This window comes from Mobula birostris, chromosome 11, assembly GCF_030028105.1.
Source record: "Mobula birostris isolate sMobBir1 chromosome 11, sMobBir1.hap1, whole genome shotgun sequence".
Taxonomy (NCBI): Eukaryota; Metazoa; Chordata; class Chondrichthyes; order Myliobatiformes; family Myliobatidae; genus Mobula; species Mobula birostris.
Genome location: NC_092380.1, coordinates 53,605,801 through 53,624,087, shown reverse-complemented (window position 1 = coordinate 53,624,087; position 18,287 = coordinate 53,605,801). Strand labels below are relative to the sequence as shown.

Genomic DNA, 18,287 nt, shown 5'->3' with positions numbered 1-18,287 from the left:
CCCTCCATTTTTCTTTTATTCATAAGCCTACCCGAGAGTCTTGTAAATATATCGATTGTATCTGCCTCTAGCAGCATGTTCTACACAGCCACCACTCTCTGTGTAAAAAACCCACTTTTGACACACCCCAATACTTTCCTTCAATCACATAAAAATTACACCCTCTTGTATTGGCCACTTCTGCCCTGGGAAAAAGGCACTCGCTGTCCTTTCTATCTATGCCTCTTATCATCTTATACACCTCTATCAAGTCAATACTCATGTTCCTTCAAGAAGAAAAGCCCTTGCTCACTCAACCTATCCTCAAAAGACATACTCTCTAATACTGTCTGGTAAATCTCAACCGCACCCTCTCCAAAGCTTGCATTTCCTGCCTATAATGAAGTGACCAGAACTGAACACATCATTCCAAGTGGCAATTAACCAGAATTTTATAGAGCTGCGACAATACCTTGCATCTCTTGAACTTAATCCCCTGACTAATGAAGGCCAACCTTCTTAACCACCTGATCCACTTGCAAAATTTTGAGGGATCATTGGATGTGGACCCCATTATTCCTTCACACTGTTAAGAATCCTGCCATTAACCCTGTATTTAACCTTCAAGTCTGACCTACCGAAGTAAATCAATTCACATTTTTCCAGGTTGAATTCTATCTGCCACTTATCAGCCAATCTCTGTATCCTATCAATGTATTGCTGTAACCTATGACAATCTTCTACACTACCCACATCACCAGCTACCTTGATATCATTTGCAAACTTACTAACCCATTCCTCCACTTTCCAATACTAGTCACTTTAAAAAAAATCACAAAGAGCAGGGGTCCCCGCCAGATCCCTGTGAAACAGCATAGCTCACTGACCTCCAGCAGAATACGATCCATCTTCTACTATCCTCTGCTGTCTGTGGACAAGCCAATTCTGAGTGCACGCAGCCACCTTTCTGTGAATCCCATGCATCCTGACATTATGGATGAGCCTACCATGGGGAACCTTGTCAAATGGCTCACTAAAATCTATATACACCACATCCACTACTCTGCCTTCATCAATTTGTTTTATAACTTCCTCAAATAATTCAATCAGGCTTGTGAGGCACAGCCTGCCCTCACAAAGCCATGTTGATAATCCCTAATCAGACTATGCTTCTTCAAATGCTCATCAATCCTGTCTCTGAGGATATGCTCCAATAGTTTGCCCACCATTGACATAAGACTCACTTGTCTATAGTTCACAGGGTCATCCCTGTTACCTTTCTCGAACACTCTTCAATCTTCTAGTAATACTCCTGTGGCCAGTGAAGTGTGCAAAGATGTAGCAATTGCTTCCCTCACTTCCCTGGGGTTTATCCTGTCTAGCCCTGGGGACTTTATCTATCCTAATGTTTTTCAAAAGTTCCAGCACATCCTCTTTCTTAACATCAACATGTTCCAGCGTATCAACCTGTTCTACACTGATATCACATTTGTCAAGGTCCCTCTCACTGGTAAAGCAAAGTATTCATTAAGGACCTCCCCTACCTCTTCAAACGCAAGGCACATTTCCTCTTATATTCCTGATGGATCCTACCTTCACTGTAGTCATCCACCTAATGATTCTTCACCAAAGTGTAAAACACCTTGGGGTTTTCCTTTATCCAATTGACCAAAGCCTTCTCATGTTCCTTTGTAGCTGTCCAAAGACCATTCTTAAGCTCCTTCCTGACCACCTTGTAGCTCTCTAGAGCAGTGTCTGATCATTGCTTCCTAAACCCGAAGTATGCTTCCTTCTTCCTCTGGAAAAAATATTCCACATCTCTTGTCAGCCATTGTCCCCTCACCCCATCATCATTTTCCTGCCTCAATGGACAAACCTATCCAGAACCCCATGCATGTGCTCCCTGAACACCCTTCATATTTCCATCGTGTATTTCCCCAAGTACATCTGTTCCCAATTTACTCTCCCAAGCTCCTGCTTAATTGTATCATAATTTGCCCTTCCCCTAATTAAATACCTTCCCACATCCAGTATGGCCTCTCCTCTCTAGTCAGCCTGGCTACATATTGTGGCAAAATCTTTCCTCAATACGAATTTTGCTCCACCTAAACCTTTTGCACTTTGGTGGTGCCAATCAATATTCGGGAATTTGAAGTCATCCATAAGAACAACCCTGCTATTTTAGCACCTTTCAAGAATCTGCCTCCTGACTTATAAATCATTGTCTCTGTTGCTACTGGGGCTCCTACTGCTTCCTTCATTTTTCAGACTTCAACCTATACTGACTCAAAAGAGGATCCCTCCATGACATCCTCCCTTTCAGCGCTGTGATACCAATCTCTGATTAGCAATGCCACTCTCCCACACTTTTACCTCCTTCCCTATCCCCTTTGAAACATCTAAACCCTGGAAGATCCAGCAGTCATTCCAGACAGCCAAGTCTCTGTAATAACATCGTAGTTCCATGTACTGACCCATGCTCTAAGTTCATCACCCTTGTCTTGATACATCTTGCATTAAATAGACTCATTACAACACAACCAACAGACTGCAATTATGCCCTTTCCACTGCCTAACATTCTTCAGTTTCTACAAACTGCATACCTTTACATCTACTACACAACCCTTCAACCTATCATTCCAGTTCCCATCCACCTCCCAAGCTAGTTTAAATCCTCCCCAACAGTTGTAACAAACCCTCACATTAAGATATTAGTCCCCCTCCTTCTGTACAGGTCACATGTTCCCCAGGGGTAATCCCAGGGCAAATCTGAAACATTGCCCCCTACACGATGCTTCAAACTCATACTCATCTGCCAAATCATCCTCTTCTTACCCTGATTAGCATGTGGCACAGGCAGCAACCCAGAAATGACCACCCTTTTCAGCTTCCTACCTAGTTCCCTACATTCTCTCTTCAGAACCTCATCCCTATTTCTACCTATGTCATTGGTACCAATATATACCACAACTCCTGGCTGCTCACACTCACCCCTTAGAATGCTGTAGACACGATCTGAGACATCCCTGACCCTGACACTTGGGAGGCAATATACCATCCAAGAGGAGTCTTTTTCACATCCATAAAATCTCCTGTCTGTTCCTCTCACTACTGAATCCCTTATCACCATTGTACTCTTCGTCTTCTTCCCTTCCCTTCTGAGCTAGAGAGCCAGACTCCATGCCAGAGACATAATCATTGTGGCCTTCCCCTGGTAGATTGCTCAGTTTCCAAAGCATACTTTTTTTATTGAGGGAAACAGTCACAGGGACACTCTGCACTGCCAGATTATTTCTTTTCCCTCTCCTGACAGTCACACACCTACCTACCTCCTGCAACTTAGGTACTACTAGCTCCCTGTAAGCTTTCATCTTTCACCTTCTCATTTTCCTAAATGAGCTAAAGGTCAACCAGCTTTAGCTCCAGATCCCAGATACAGTCTGTAAGGAGCTGCACCCAGATGCACTTCTCCCAGATCTCCCACATCTTGCGTGAAGAGCACACCACCAACACACACATAGTGCTGGAGGAACTCAGCAGGCCAGGCAGCATTTATGGAAAAGATCAAAGAGTTGACAGTCTCATCCCAAAACATTGACTGTGTACTCTTTTCCATAGATGCTGCTCACCTTCTGAGTTCCTCCAGCGGTCTGTGTGTGTTGCTTTGGATCCCCAGCATCTGCAGATTGTCTCGTGTAATGAGAAACTGCTGAGTGCTTCTTCTTGCAGAAACATAGTTCCAGTACAATATTCTATGTACCATCAATCTCCAGGCCATGCCACTCAGGGACTTGTGCTAATATTATTTTTGTGACTGTATGTGCTATCATAACTATATGTGCTGTGCTGTGTGTGACTGTACACACTGTGTTTTTCCTTTTGATTCCAGAGAAACACTGATCATTTAGTTGTATATGGCTGAATGATAATTAAACTTGAATTTGAAAGGTCATTGGCCTGAAACTTCATTTTCCTATCCATTTTATTTTATCTTCCAATTCCATATTCCCAGCTCCTCACTAAATAAACCCACTTCCCTCACAATGTATCTATCTTCTACCTCAGTACTGTCAAAGAACTGATGACGTCATATTATTTTTACGTGATTGTTCTCATGGGTTAAACTCCATTCTTGTTCCACTTCATTTGCAAATGTTTATTTTCTCTTGATACAGGGAAAAACCCAGCTTACAGAGACAAACAGATGAAATAGGACACAAAAGCAAAAACAGAAAATGCTGGGAACATTCAGAAGTTCAGGCAGTGTTTGTGGAAAAGGGTAAAGAGTTCACATTACAGGTTGAAGACACTTCACCAGAAACTTCTCATGACAAGGTTTTGACCCCAAATGTTAGCTCTGTTTCTTTCATCGAATGCTACCTGACTTGCGGAGTATTTTCAGCATTTTCTGTTTGTGCTGGCATTTCTAGCAAATGAAGTCTTTGTGATTTTCATTAACTTTGAGAATATAGATAGGTCAATCCTACATTGGTGCATTGGCAGTGGAGTGGCTCAACAGCTTCAAATTCCTGGGTATTAACATATTGGATGACCTGTCTTGCGATCAGCACATAGATGCAATCCCAAGGAAGGTATGGCAGCTTCTTTGCATTCTTAAGAGGTTAAGATGGTTTGGTATGTCACTAAAAGTTATAACATTTTTTTACAGATGTACTGTTGAAAGTATCCTGACTGCTTGCATCATAGTCTGGGATGGCAGCTCAAGTGCACAGGAATATAAGAAGCTGAGAGCATGGTGCCATGTCAACTTCCTCTTAGTGTCAGAACACAAAAGAGTTGGTCATTTACTTCAGGACGGAAGGCAGTGCACATGCTCCTGCTTACATCAACAGTGCTGAGGTTGAGAGCTTCAAGTTACTAGGAAGCTAAGGAAATTTTGTATGTCAGTTTTGATTGATGCACTATAGAACACATTCAGGTACAACACAGCTTGGTATGACGGCTACCCTGTCCATAACTGCAAGAAACTACAGAGTTGTGGACACAGCTCAACACATCACGTAAATCAGCCTCCCCTCGTTGGACTCCTCTGTTCACGCTTCCTGCTGCCTCAGCAAAGCAACCGACATAATCAAAGACCCCTCCCGCTCTCGATATTCTCTTTTCTCCCCTCTCCCACTGAGCAGAAAGTAAAAAAGCCTGAACCACTAGGCTCAAGAACAGTTTCTTTCCCACCATTATAAGGCAATTGAATATGCCCCTAGGAATCCTGACTTTGTGATGTATTTCATTATAGCCTTGCACCTTACTGTCTACTTGTGCTGCACTTTGCCTGTAACGGTAAAACTATATTCTGCAACCTCAATGAGCTGATGTAATGAAACGATTTATGCGGACAGTGTGCAAGACAGGCTTTACACTGTAGCTTCATACATGTGACCACAATAAAATAATTTACCAGTTTAGTGGACTTAGCCCAATACATCACTGACATACCCCTCTACATGAGGTGCTGTTTCAAAAAGGTAACATCTATCATCAAAGATCCCCACCATCAGGGGGCCATGCCATCTTCTCATAGTTACCATCAGGCAAGAGGCACAGAAACCTGAAGGCCCCCATCACCAGGTTCAAGAACAGTTACTTCCCTTTAACCATTTGGTTTTTGAATCAACCTACACAACTCTCAACACTACCTCAGTGTAGCAACTGTACGACCACTTGGACTACCTTGTGCAAAAATGGACTTCGTTTTTTTTTATTAACTGAGTTCTTTTTTATATGATTTAGGTATTTTAATTAATGTATTTCTTGTAAATATTGTGTCTCTGATGGCACATGCCTGTGGTGCTGCTGCAAGTTAAGCTTTTCACTGCAATTTTGCATACATGTACTTGTGCATATGACAATAAACTCAACTTTGACAACATACGAGGTTTATTGAAAAGCTTTGTCTCATGGAGGAGAGGTTGGTAGAGATATTAGAGTTTAAAAAGGGAATTCAAAAGTATCAGGACAGATTGCTGAAAACACTGTCAATGTGCTAGGGGGTGAAATAAGATTAATTACCTCTTTTACATCTGTTTTTCACCTTAAGTGTGTTTCTGGGACAGTTAGAGTCAGTGGTTTACAGTTTGGAGATCAACTGAGTGATCCAGTGCTTTGCTGTCTCCGAAAAGATTCTGGGAAGCAAGCGCGTACTCAGATGGCATCAATGCAAAGTAACTTCAAGATGGGACGTGAGCCGATGTTCAACTCCATTGCACCGATTAAAGCGTCAAAGAAGGTTGAGACATCGAGGCGAATGCGGAAGGCGAGCGAGAGTTCGGCACCGAATACTTTCTTTTTGATCTCTGTGAGGGCCTATCACTCTTGGGGCTCATTGCTGCAGGTGAATTGGACTCTGTGCTCCTTCTCTTTCAATGAATGTCAGTGATATCGGAGGATGGTATCGTGGTTCTGCGTTTATGGATTGGACTGTGGCCTTTTTCAGACGTATGGATTTTATATTCTATCACCCATTCCTTTTCCATTTTGTTGTGTGAGGGGAGGGGGTTTAGGGGTTGATGTTCTGTTGTGTTCTGTTAGTTTTTTTGTGCAGGGGAGTGAGGGGGGTTTGGGGGTCAATGTTCTTGTTCCATTTTGTGTGACGGGAGGGGTTTTGGGGGGTGATGATCAGGAGTTCTATTTTGTATGGGGAGGGTGGGTTTGATGTTTCTCTCTGAACGACTTTCTTTCTTTCTTTCATGGCTATCAGGAGAAGATGATTTTCAGAGTTATACATGAATACTACTTTCTTAACAAATGAACCTTTGACGGAGACTTTCTGCAGCCACACGTCATTCCCCATTGGATTAAACAGCGAAAAATTCCAAAAATGGGGAATTGAAAGACGATGAAATAATTTAAGCAGTACAAAATAGTGCTGGAGGGTGTCCAAGATCCAAAGTAACAGGGCTGATAGAGACCAGATTGGCTAAAGAGCACAATTTGAAATAAGGAACATTTTAAGGACGATCCAGGAATTCCCTATATTCAAGTTACAGACCAAATATATGGGGCTGCTTAGGAACACAATCAGGGAGGTGAATGGTATAATTTATTTTCAATGAATAATTTTAAAATTCATAAAATGTACAGCAGGAATGCAGGAGAACGTATGTTTATTCACTTTATTAGTTAATCCACAATTAAATTCTACAGGTGCACTATAGAATATATCCTGAAGGACTGCATCTTAGCCTGGCATGACAGCTGCTCTGCTCTGAACTAGCAGAACCTGCAGAGAATTGTAAGCACTGTCCAGACTAACTCAGACTCATCACTTCCTTCCAAGGCTAGTTAAGGATGCTTGCCACTCTGGCCATTCCATTTCCTCTCTTCTACATTCTAGAAGAAAATACAGGAGGCTGAAAGCCCCTACAACTAGACACAATAACAGCTTCTTTCCCGTTGTTAACAGACTTCTGAACTAATCTCCTCATTCATATCCACTTCCTGTTCCTGTGCTGCCACACTCCCAGATTTTTAATTCTACCTCTGTCAATTATTCCACTATTGTCACTTTAACATTTCTCTTTGCACTATAGCTTGCACTAGAATGAGGGGAGACCTCATTGAAACCTATCAAATGGTGAAATGCCTTGATAGAATGGATGCGGAGAGGATGTTTCCTGCAGAGGGAGAGTCCTCAGAATAATGGGGTGTCCTTTTAGAACGGAGGTGAGGAGGAATTTCTTTAGCCAGAGTGGCAAATCTGTGGAATTCTTTGCCACAAGCATCTGTGGAGGCCAAGTCTTTATGTATATTTAAGGAAGAGGTTGATAGATTCTTGATTGGTCAAGGCATGAAGGGATATGGGGAGAAGGTAGGAGATTGGGGCTGAGAGGAAAATTAGATCAGCATGATGAAATGGCAGAACAGACAAAATGGGCCAAATGGCCTAATTCTGCCCCTATACCTTATGGTCTTATGGACCTATGGTAGCACCTTTGCACCACTCTGTTGCACGTTGCACCATTCTGTGGTTTTGCACACATCACTGAATTTACTGTTGCATTAATAAGTTTAATCCTCTGTGTGCTTCATGAGAACAAGGAATTTCACTGCATCTTGCGGATATGCCAATGAACTAATTTGAATCAGAATGTATAAAGTTTTTGACACCCTATTCTGGGAGTGATATCAAGTTCATTGCAACAGCACTGGAGAGAGCTACTAAAATGAACCTGCGAGTAAAAGGCTTTATTTCTGAGTGGAGATTAGAGAAACTGAACAAAGAAGGCCCCAATGAGGTAAATTGGGAAAAATATTTCCAATACTGATTGCTTCAGTTCCTGGAAGGATTTTAATTTAAGATGACTATGGAAACAACAAGGTTATAAAACTTCCTATCAGACAAGGGATTGTTAAATGATGAATCAACCCACCAAGATCAGCAGCAGAAGCAGAATTCATAATGATCTTTGTACAGGGAAATGCTTAAATATTTGAAAGCTAAAGAAAATAAAAAGGTGTTGGTAAAGGGCAGGGGAGCTGAGGTAGGCAGATCACTCCATCAAAGAGCCTGAAAAAGTGCAATGAGATAATTGAACTCCTTTTGTCCTGGAGGATTAAATTGTAAATTCAGTGGTTCAGTCATGAAAATGCACCTTTGCCCCAATTTAGAAGAATGCCTACTACTGTGCTGGGATGCTTTTATTTCCCACACGAACTATTCGTGTTGTCTCCCTGAGCAAGACTTATAAATTTTGATGTCGGTCGATTCAATTATAATCAAGGGAGCCTTTCATTCCATTGATCCAGGCAAAGGTTTAACCCCACACTACAAAGATAAAAAGCAGTACTCCAATACACTCTACCAACAATCCCCTATTTTGACACATCTACAAGAAAGGAGTGTTAGTTTAGACAAGAGAGTTAATTTTTTCTCAGTAGAGATTTATATTTTACAAAGAAGGAATAATTATGGTTGATTCTAAATCATTTTAAAAAATTGCTGACTAGCAATAACTTAAAGGTTTATTTTTGAAGATGGTGTTATCGCTTCTCACTTAAGAGTGCAGTCAAGCTCTATATATTCATTACAATGGTAATATAGCTACATTCATTCCCACCCCACAGTGCAAATTACATTCTGTATTGTCTGTTTTTTTTAAAAATCCTCTTCCGTACAGCTTTTCAAAAGCAAAACTACTTCAGACATGATTTATACTTGTACGAGCAACGTAATCCTGGGAAGGTTGGTGGAAAGTTGAGGCAAGATTTGATGGGAAGTAACATCTCAAGTGGAGGCACAATCAATTTTAATTTAGGTCAGTTGCTTCTTGGGGCTTATTATTGCCCAAATGATTCTGACATTGCAAGTCTGGATAACATTTTTCTGACACATTTCAAAATATGTCTTTTGCTTTTGCATCCATTGTGTGTAAAGCAGGTTTTTTCACAGAATGCTGACCAAATAATTTTCTCTAATTCACTGCGTTAAAAACTGAGCCGCAATGTTCTGAAGAAAGTTATTCCTAAACTCCCTCAATGTCTTTTGGTGATTCTGAGACTGGAACTTTTCATTGAATCTTATTCTATAACCATGATAATTCCTTTAAAGAACAGCTTTAATTCCCAAGGGTTTGGTCTGATATCATGCTTTTCAATGAACAAAGCTGTCCTTCTCCCATTCTCTAACTGTGTTTCTGGTGCTCCCTTCTCCTTCTTGCTTCTTTATTTCTGAGGTATGAAGTTTTACATGCCCCTCAAATGATATCAGTATATTAATGTATTAAAGTACTTTTTGTGGAAAGGATTTATTTAGCATATGAAGTCCATGCCAGTTCTCAAAGCAATGCTGCCAATTCCCATTCCCTCACTTATTTCCCGAGAACCAACAGCACGACAATACCATTGTTCCAACTTGTATGTAAATGACATCTCAGAGAAGCACTTCACAGAAGAACAAGTAACATTATCCTGCGAAGGAGATGTGAGGAGGGATGGACAAATAATAGGTCAAAAGTGTGGACTTTAATGAGACTATTAATGGAGGGAGATGTGTGTATGCCTGTGTGTGTGTATGTGTGTGTGTGTATGTGTGTGTGCGTGTGTGTGAGACAGAGAGAGAGAGGGAGAGACAGAGAGAAAGAGAGCACAGGGGGAGAGAGTGGTGGGGGGGGGAGAGAGAGAGAGAGAGATTTCACATGTTGCATTGTGCCCTATTATGCCCTGGCCTTGTATGAGCATTAATACCCATGTCTTTAATTATCTTGGTCCCTGTTGTGATTAAATCCGCACGGCAAATGGCAAAATCATGTAGAAAGAAACCGTGTACAGGAAACCTCCACTCGACACTGTGACATTCAGGACGCACAACCACAGGTACTTCATGATTACTCCCAAAAGTGACAGGCTGGAATATGATTCTACTATCCTTTCTTAGGAACACAGACATTTTGATATCAATGTCATTGCCCTCAGTGAGGTAAACAATCAGAGATGATAAGCTCCAGGATGGTGGATGTAGCTTCTTGTGGATTGCCAAATTGGAAAAGGAATGCTTCACAGGTTAGGCCAGAAATACCTTTAGCCAGAGGGTGGAGAATCTGTGGAATTTATTGCCTTAATAATATGACAATGGATTTGAAAGTTTCTCTGCTCACCTAAATTCTTCACAGCTTGTCCTTGTACTATCTTGACCCATAAAGTCTAACAGTCTACACAATATCTCTGCCTATTTCCTTTCAATTCCATAGGCTTCCAATGAAGATTGCAGGATGTTGCTGCTATTCTGTTCATTGCCTTTGCATGCAATTTCTGTTTTACTTCTGGGACATGTCTCATTCGTCCTCTTATATCTCCTCTCTTACTATATTTGCCAATGATGAACTGCTGTCAGATTTTACCTCATGGTCAAGTGACAGCTAAAAGAAAATGATGTTCCGTTGTTGAGATGATAAGGGAGAAGTAACAAGAACATTGCTAAAACCTAGACCTTTCTTCAGGACTGGAAAGGAAAGGGGGACGGCACCATCATAAAAAGGTGGGGGGTAGGGAAGGAGAACAAGCTAGAAGGTGATAGGTGAAGCCAAGTGGATGGGAAAGGTAAAGGGCTGGAGAGAGTGGAATCTGATTGGAGAGGAGAGTTGACTATGGGAGAAAGGGAAGAAGAAGAGCCACCGGGGGAATGTGATATGCAGGTGAGGAGAAGAGTTAGATGCCAGAGTGGGGAATGGTAGTGGGAAGGGGGAGGGAAACACTTTAACCAGAAGGAAAATTCAATGTTCATGCCATCAGGCTACCCTGTCGGAATATCAGGAACATCAGGTGTTGCTCCTCCACCCTAAATGTGTCCTCATTGTGGCCCAGCAGAAACCATGGACCAACAAGTCAGAACAGGAATAGAAATAGGAGTTACACCACTTTTGGCAGATGGAGCAGAGGTACTCGACAAACCTGTCCCATTACTTACAATGGGTGTGACCAATGTAGAGAAGGCTGCATCGGGAACATCAGACACAATAGACAACCCCATAAGATCTGCAGGTGTCAAGGGTTGCCTCACCTGGAAGGGCTGTTTGGATCCCTGAATGGAGGTAAGGGAGGAGGTGAATTGGCAGGTGTTGCACTGCGGCCGTTGGCAGAGATAAGTGCCAGGAGGGAGATTAGTGGGGAGGGACGAATGGACAAGGAAATCACAGAGGGAGTTATCCCTGTTGAAAGTGGGGGAGAGGAGATAAAAGTAGGATTAGTGGTAGCATCTCTTTATAGATGGCGGAATTGTGGAAAATGAAGTGTTGGATGTGGAGGCTCATAGGGTGGTAGGTTAGAACAAGAGGAAATTGATCCTTATTAAGGCCACAAGAAGATGAAGTAAGTGTGGATGCTCAGGAAATAGAGAAGATGCAGGTGAGGGTAGCATCAATGGAAAAGACACTGCTCTTTGAAGGAGGAGAGCTCTGATGTCTTGGAAAGGTAAGCTCATCCTGGGAATAGATGAGGCTGAAGATGAAGGAACTGAGTAAAGGGAATAGCATTTTTACAGGAGACAGGGTGGGAAGAGATGCAGTCAAAATAGCCATGGGAAGGTTCAAACATCAGATGTGCAGAGGACTTAGGAATCCTCATGCAAGATGAGTTGAGTGGGATCCGGGATCAGCTATGATGTAATGGTGGAGCAGACCCAATGGGCCGAATGGCCGAATTCTGCTCCTATGTCTTATGGTCTTAAGGTCTTATAAGTCAGGCAGCAGTGGATGGGATTTCTCCAGAGTTGATGAGGAGATGGTGTCAGAGACAATTTTCTGATGGTCCAGAGTGGGGGTCCTCTTCAAATGGTAGGTAAGAAGAGCTGTCTGAGAGTTGCCACCTGGCCTGAGCAAGTTGGAGGTCAGTCCACCACATTAGAACAGCATCCCTTTTATCTGCGGGTTTGACAGTAAGGTTGGGATTGGCACAGACAGGGTGAAGAGCAGTGCGTTCAGAAAGGGTAGGGTTCAAGGAAGAATGAGAACTGCTGAAGTTGAGTCAGTTGATGGTCTCGTCAGCAATTAGAGATGAAAAGTTCCAGGGCAGGCAGAGAACCAGAGCAGGGTGTCCAAAGTGAGGAGGAGAGTTGGAGATGGGAGATGGGGCCATGGGGGTAGGTTAGGGAATTCACCTTTCTACACTGACTCTTTCCACACTTTTAGACCAGATGAAGGTCACGACCCAAAACATAAACTGCTCGTTTCCCTCCACAATTGCTGCCTCACTCACTGAATTCCTTTTACATCTTATTTTATGCTCTGGATGCCAACATGTACATTTTCTGCATCTGCAGTACAGGAGCTCTTTGTACTGAGCGGGGCTTCACAGCCAAGGACTCATTCCAGTAGTCCCAACAAGTTCCCACTGGGAGGATCATGAAAGGCAAGGTTAAGTTTGTTCCCAAGAGTCAGTGGTGAACTGACAGTTCTTCCCCTTGGCTGTAATATCCTGGCCAATGTCTTAAAAATGGTGTCCAAGGATAAATTGGAAAGAAGTGTTTTGGGTCACATCCTGGGACTGGTGCCAAAGAATATCAGCACCACTGTTACTATATAAACACAATTTAAAGGAAAACTCCAAACAGTTGGCAGAAAAAACACAAATCTGAGAGAAGGGGAGGAGTTTACCCCAGATTTGAGGGAACGTGAGGAGCTGCTTGTAAACAGTAGAGTCACACTCAGGCCAGGCTGCAGAAAAGCCAAGCCCAAAGGTCACCACAAACAGGAGACACATCAAACCTGATGACATGAATTGAGAAACTCTTCAATGTTTGGACAAGGATTAGTTCAAACAACAATGTCCTATTAATATAGAGCTAGGAGGGTCAATGGAGCAAGTATAACTCTGGATCAGTAACTATTACAAACTGTATTCAATAACTCTAATGAGCAATATACAACTAACATTAACGACCTTGAGGGGAATAAAGAGGAGAAAGAAAACTTAAAAAGCTTTTCCCATATCTCTCTATCATTTTCTTACAAGTTACTGAATTCATAGATTTCTACCTTGTGCATTATAGGCAATGCAGTTCTTTGTAAAATGTGCGATCCTGCCTTGCCATCAAAGCACTCAATAGTCTGGAATATCTGGTCTGAAGATAACATATAACTGTACAACTTATAGAAAAGAAGGGACAATTTACATGCTGATTCCATTTACTTGCTATAATGTTATCTGATGAACAATTAAATGTGATTGGTTCTCATTGTGGCTATTTATTGCTCCCCATTTTAATCATCTTTTGCCTGAAAGCAGGTCTTCTAATCTCTCCCTTAATACTTCCAATTCGAATGTAAATTTCATCACATATTAACGAATGGAAAGATTCCTCATTAATTCTCCAGTCACACTCTTTCAAATAAATAAACCCCCCCCCAAAAAAAAACAAGCAACACACACAACGTGCTGGAAGAACTCAGCAGGTCAGGCAGCATCTATAGAAAAGAGTACAGTCGACGTTTTGGACCAAAACCCTTAATGAGAACTGGAGAAAGAAATTATGAGAAGTCAGTGTAAGAAGTGGGGGAGGAGAGGAAGAAACACAAGGTGAGAGGGGAAATCGAGAGTGGGAAGGGTGAAGTAAAGAGCTGGGAAGTCAGTTGTGAAAGAGATACAGGGGTGGAGAAGGGGTATCTGATAGGAGAAGACAGAAGGCCATGGAAGAAAGAAAAGGGGGGAGGAGCACCAGAGAGAGGTGATGGGCAGGTTATGAGATAAGGGAAGAGAGGGAAATGGGAATAGGGAATGTTGAAGGAGAGGGAAGTGGGGAATACCGTAAGTTAGAGAATCAATGATCATGCCATCAGATTGGAGGCTGTCCAGACGGAATATAAGGTGTTGCTCCTCCAACTTAAGTGTGGCTCATCGCGAAAGTTGAGGAGGGCATGGGCTGATATATTGGAATGGAAATAGAAAGTGGAATTAAAATGGGTGGCCACTGGGAGATATCACCTTTTCTGGCGGACAGAGCATGGGTGCTTGGCAAAACTGTCTCCCAATCTATGTTGGGTCTCACCAATATACAGGAGGCCACAACGTACAATAGATGATCCCAACAGACTCAAAGGTGAAGTGTCGCCTCACCTGAAGGACTGTTTGGGGCCATGAATAGAAGTGAGGGAGGAGGTGTAGCCTTGTTCCGCTTGCAAGGATAAGTGCCAGGAGGGAGATCAGTGGGGAGGGATGAACGGACAAGGGAGTCGCATAAGGAGTGATTCCTGCAGAAAGCAGAAAGTGGGGTGGGGGAGGGAAAGATGTGTTTGGTGATGGCGGAAGTTACGGAGAATTATGTACTGGATGTGGAGGGTGGTGGGGTGAGAAGTGAGGACAAGAGGTACCCTATCCCTGGTGGACTGGCAGAGGATGGGGTGGGGGCAGATGTGCGTGAAATGGAAGAGATGCGGTTGAGGGCAGCGTTGATGGTGAAGGAAGTAAAGCACCTTTCTTTGAAGAAGGAGGACATCTCCTTAGTTTTGGAATAAAAAGCCTCATCCTGAAAGCAGATGCAATGGAGACGGAGGAATTGGGAGAAAGATGTGGCATTTTTACAAGTAACTGAGTGGGAAGAGGTATAGTCCACGTAGCTGTGAGTGTCAGTGGGTTTATAGTAGTAATCAGTAGATAAGCTGTCTCCAGTGATAGAGACAGAGAGATTGAGAACAGGGGGGGAGGTGTCAGAAACGGACCAGGTAAATGTGAGGGCAAGGTGTAAGTTGGAGGCAAAATTGATGAAGTCAACGAGCTCCACATGAGTGCAGGAAGCTGCACCAATGCAGCCGTCGATGTAGCTTAGGTAAAGTTGGGGAGTGATACCAGTGCAGGTTTGGAACATAGACCGTTCCACATAACCCACAAAAGTGCAGGCATAGCTGGGACCCATGCAAGAACCCATAGCTACATCTTTTGTTTGAAGTAAGTGGGAGGAGCCCAAAGAGAAATTATTGCGTGTTAGGACAAATTCCACCAGACGAAGGCGAGTGGTTGTGGAGGGAAACTGTTCAGGTCTGGGTCTAGGAAAAACAGAAAGATTTAAGGCCTTTCTGATGGGGATGGAGGTGTATAGGGACAGGTCATCCATAATGACAATTAGATGATCGGGGCCAGAAAACCTTAAAATTATTGAAAATATCAAAAGCATGTGAAGTGTCATAGATGTAGGTAGGAAGGGACTGAAAAGGGGGATAAAACCGAGGTGAGGTATGCAGATATGAGTTCATTAGGACAGGAACAAGCAGAAACAATGGATCTACCTAGACAGGCAGGTTTGTAAAACACTCCTGCATTGAAACAAAAAGAGGACTTTATGTCAATTAATGGTTTTCAGGTGCATAGAAAATTATTAAAAGGGTTAATTCCTTAAAATTATTTTATGGAAAGAATATGATCTCACCTCTGTCTTTTGCAGCCCACAGAAAGTTTTGTTTATGGCATTTCTTACAAAAAAAAGCCCTAACCTGAAGTTGCCAATCGAACCTCACATGAGGTGCGAAGCCGGTTGTAGAGAGACACAAAATGAAAATATGCCCTTCAGTCAATTGACACTATTCCTACAATAACCCCATCTTTTATTCTCCCCACATTCTCGTCCGCTCTCTCCAGATTCTAGTGAGGTAAATTTCATAACCATGTGTGGTCAATGCTGTTATGATTTTGTAACATATTAATCAAACTTATTTCACAAGGTTGCACATTTTACAAAGATATCTTGATGAATCTGCTCAGTCAGAAATTGGGTGCCTGTGGCTATTGAAGTTTCTGTGTTCCACCAGTGAATGGCATCAAGATCTGTGTGAAAGAACCAACACATCCCAGGTGAGGAAGTTTGTGAAAATATATAAATGCCTGGCTCTTACATCATGTAAAGATCACAGTAGGTTGTGCAGTGGAAAAAATTCCCCATAGGATGAGCTTCTTGCAGCTACCATTGGGCTGGAGATTCAGAAACCAAAAGCTCCAGACCACCAGGTTCAAGAACAGCTACCTCCCTTCAATCATTCAGTCTCGAACCTAAACACTATCTCAGTATAGCAACACCACGATGACTATGACCACTTTGCATAACAATAGATTTTGTTTTTACTTTGGTCTAATTGTGTTCTTCCTTGTATTATTTTGTAAATTTATGTATTTCTTATGAATCCTGTGTCTCAAATGCTACGTGTCTGTGATGTTGCTACACGTATGGTTTTCATTGCATCTCTGCATACACGTATCTGTGAATGTGACTATAAACTCAACTCTAATTCTGACTACTTACAAAGTTTATTGAAATGTTTGGTCTCATGGAAGAGAGTTGCATGGAGATGTTAAGAGTTCAGAAAGGAAATCTTAAAGCATCCGGACAGCATTCTCAACATGTTGGGCAAAAAGAGAGAAGAAAAATGATGGTAACTTTCTGTAGCAACATAACACTCCCCCCACCATCGACCTCCACCCCCCACCACCATCAACCACTCACCCCCCCCCCACCGACCCCCACCCACCATCGATCCCCCACCCCCCCCACCATCAACCCACACCCACCATCGATCCCCCACCCCCACTGATCACACAATGGGAAGTTCCAAGCATAGCAACTGACAAGCCAATGAAAGCATTTAATTTAAACATTGCAAAATGGATTTGAGGGGGAAACCAGAACCTACAGGACAGACCAACGATCAAACAGGACAATAAATTCAATTTTGGTTTTGACTGTGATTTTGAGGAAGTTATGCCCCTATACATTTTGGAGCTACCTCCAAAATTTCAGGCAGCAGCAGCCATTGTGACCACACAAGATTATATCAAAGAGTGAGCCATCACATTGAACTTACCAGCTCTGAAGATGGTAAATATTTGCTCTATGTGTTTTTTTTCATGATATTTGCAAAAGTATTTTAATTAATTTTCAATGAAATCGTCGTTTTAAATCTCAGAAACTGGTTACAAGCTTGGGCCCAAAGATAAGCACACTTCCTCAAACAAAAAATCAAGATCTCCAGCCCATTTCTCTGCACATCACTCTACTTCGTAGGCAGCTGGTGGTAACCAAGAGGGACGAAAGGTAAATTGCAAATGTTTGTACTGCTCAGAGACTAATCTGACAGTCTTAACGATATTAAGAGAGTCTGGATAAATCAACATGCAAAATGATGCAACAGATGACAGGAGGATCTTTCCTTTCAAATATCCTAATGTGGTGTAGGAGGGCAGAAAAAGACTAATATTCCAAAAGAAGAAAACGTCTTGTTGACTGAGTGAGGAAGCATTCAATATCCAGGTTTAATTCATGCTTAATGGAGCTGAAGACTGATAAATTCCCCCCATGCAATCTCCCATCAGTAGCTAATAGGACTGTCACTCTGGCAGCTAGATAACAAATACTGTTCCATTGTCACATTACTGAAATGTGGGGACATGAATCTGAATGCGAATAATTAAGAGCATCAGGTGAAACCAGCCAGCTCTTGGCACAGTGCACAAAAACACTGAGCAGCAGCAACACAAGAATGCCAGAACATATTAAGTAGGTTTCATCAGAATGGCACCATTAATGAGGAGAGGAAGTTGCATCAAGAAATGCAACAAAGAGATCATTTCAAATACCTTGGAGAAGGTGTCTCATTTTGGAGAAGTGCTGCTATAACACCAGTAGGAAGGAGAAATGAGTGTGGAGAAGTTTGCCACAAAATTTCACAAAGAAAATGACGACAGTCAGCCAAGACGGTGCTGCCATAGGTTAATAGGTTTCTTGTTGTATTGTCAGAGAAATCACGAGGTGTGAGAATAATTTTCCAATGTAGTCAGTGTTTTGATGGGTTTTAACAGAAGCTACACTGGTGTA

At 42.3% G+C, this 18,287-nt stretch overlaps 1 protein-coding gene across 1 annotated transcript in view; it reads right to left on the bottom strand.

The window, feature by feature from the left end:
• LOC140205083 (N-acetyl-beta-glucosaminyl-glycoprotein 4-beta-N-acetylgalactosaminyltransferase 1-like) overlaps positions 1 to 18,287 on the bottom strand; it is an 872,662-nt gene that overhangs the window by 560,034 nt on the left and 294,341 nt on the right. The window lies entirely within an intron of this gene.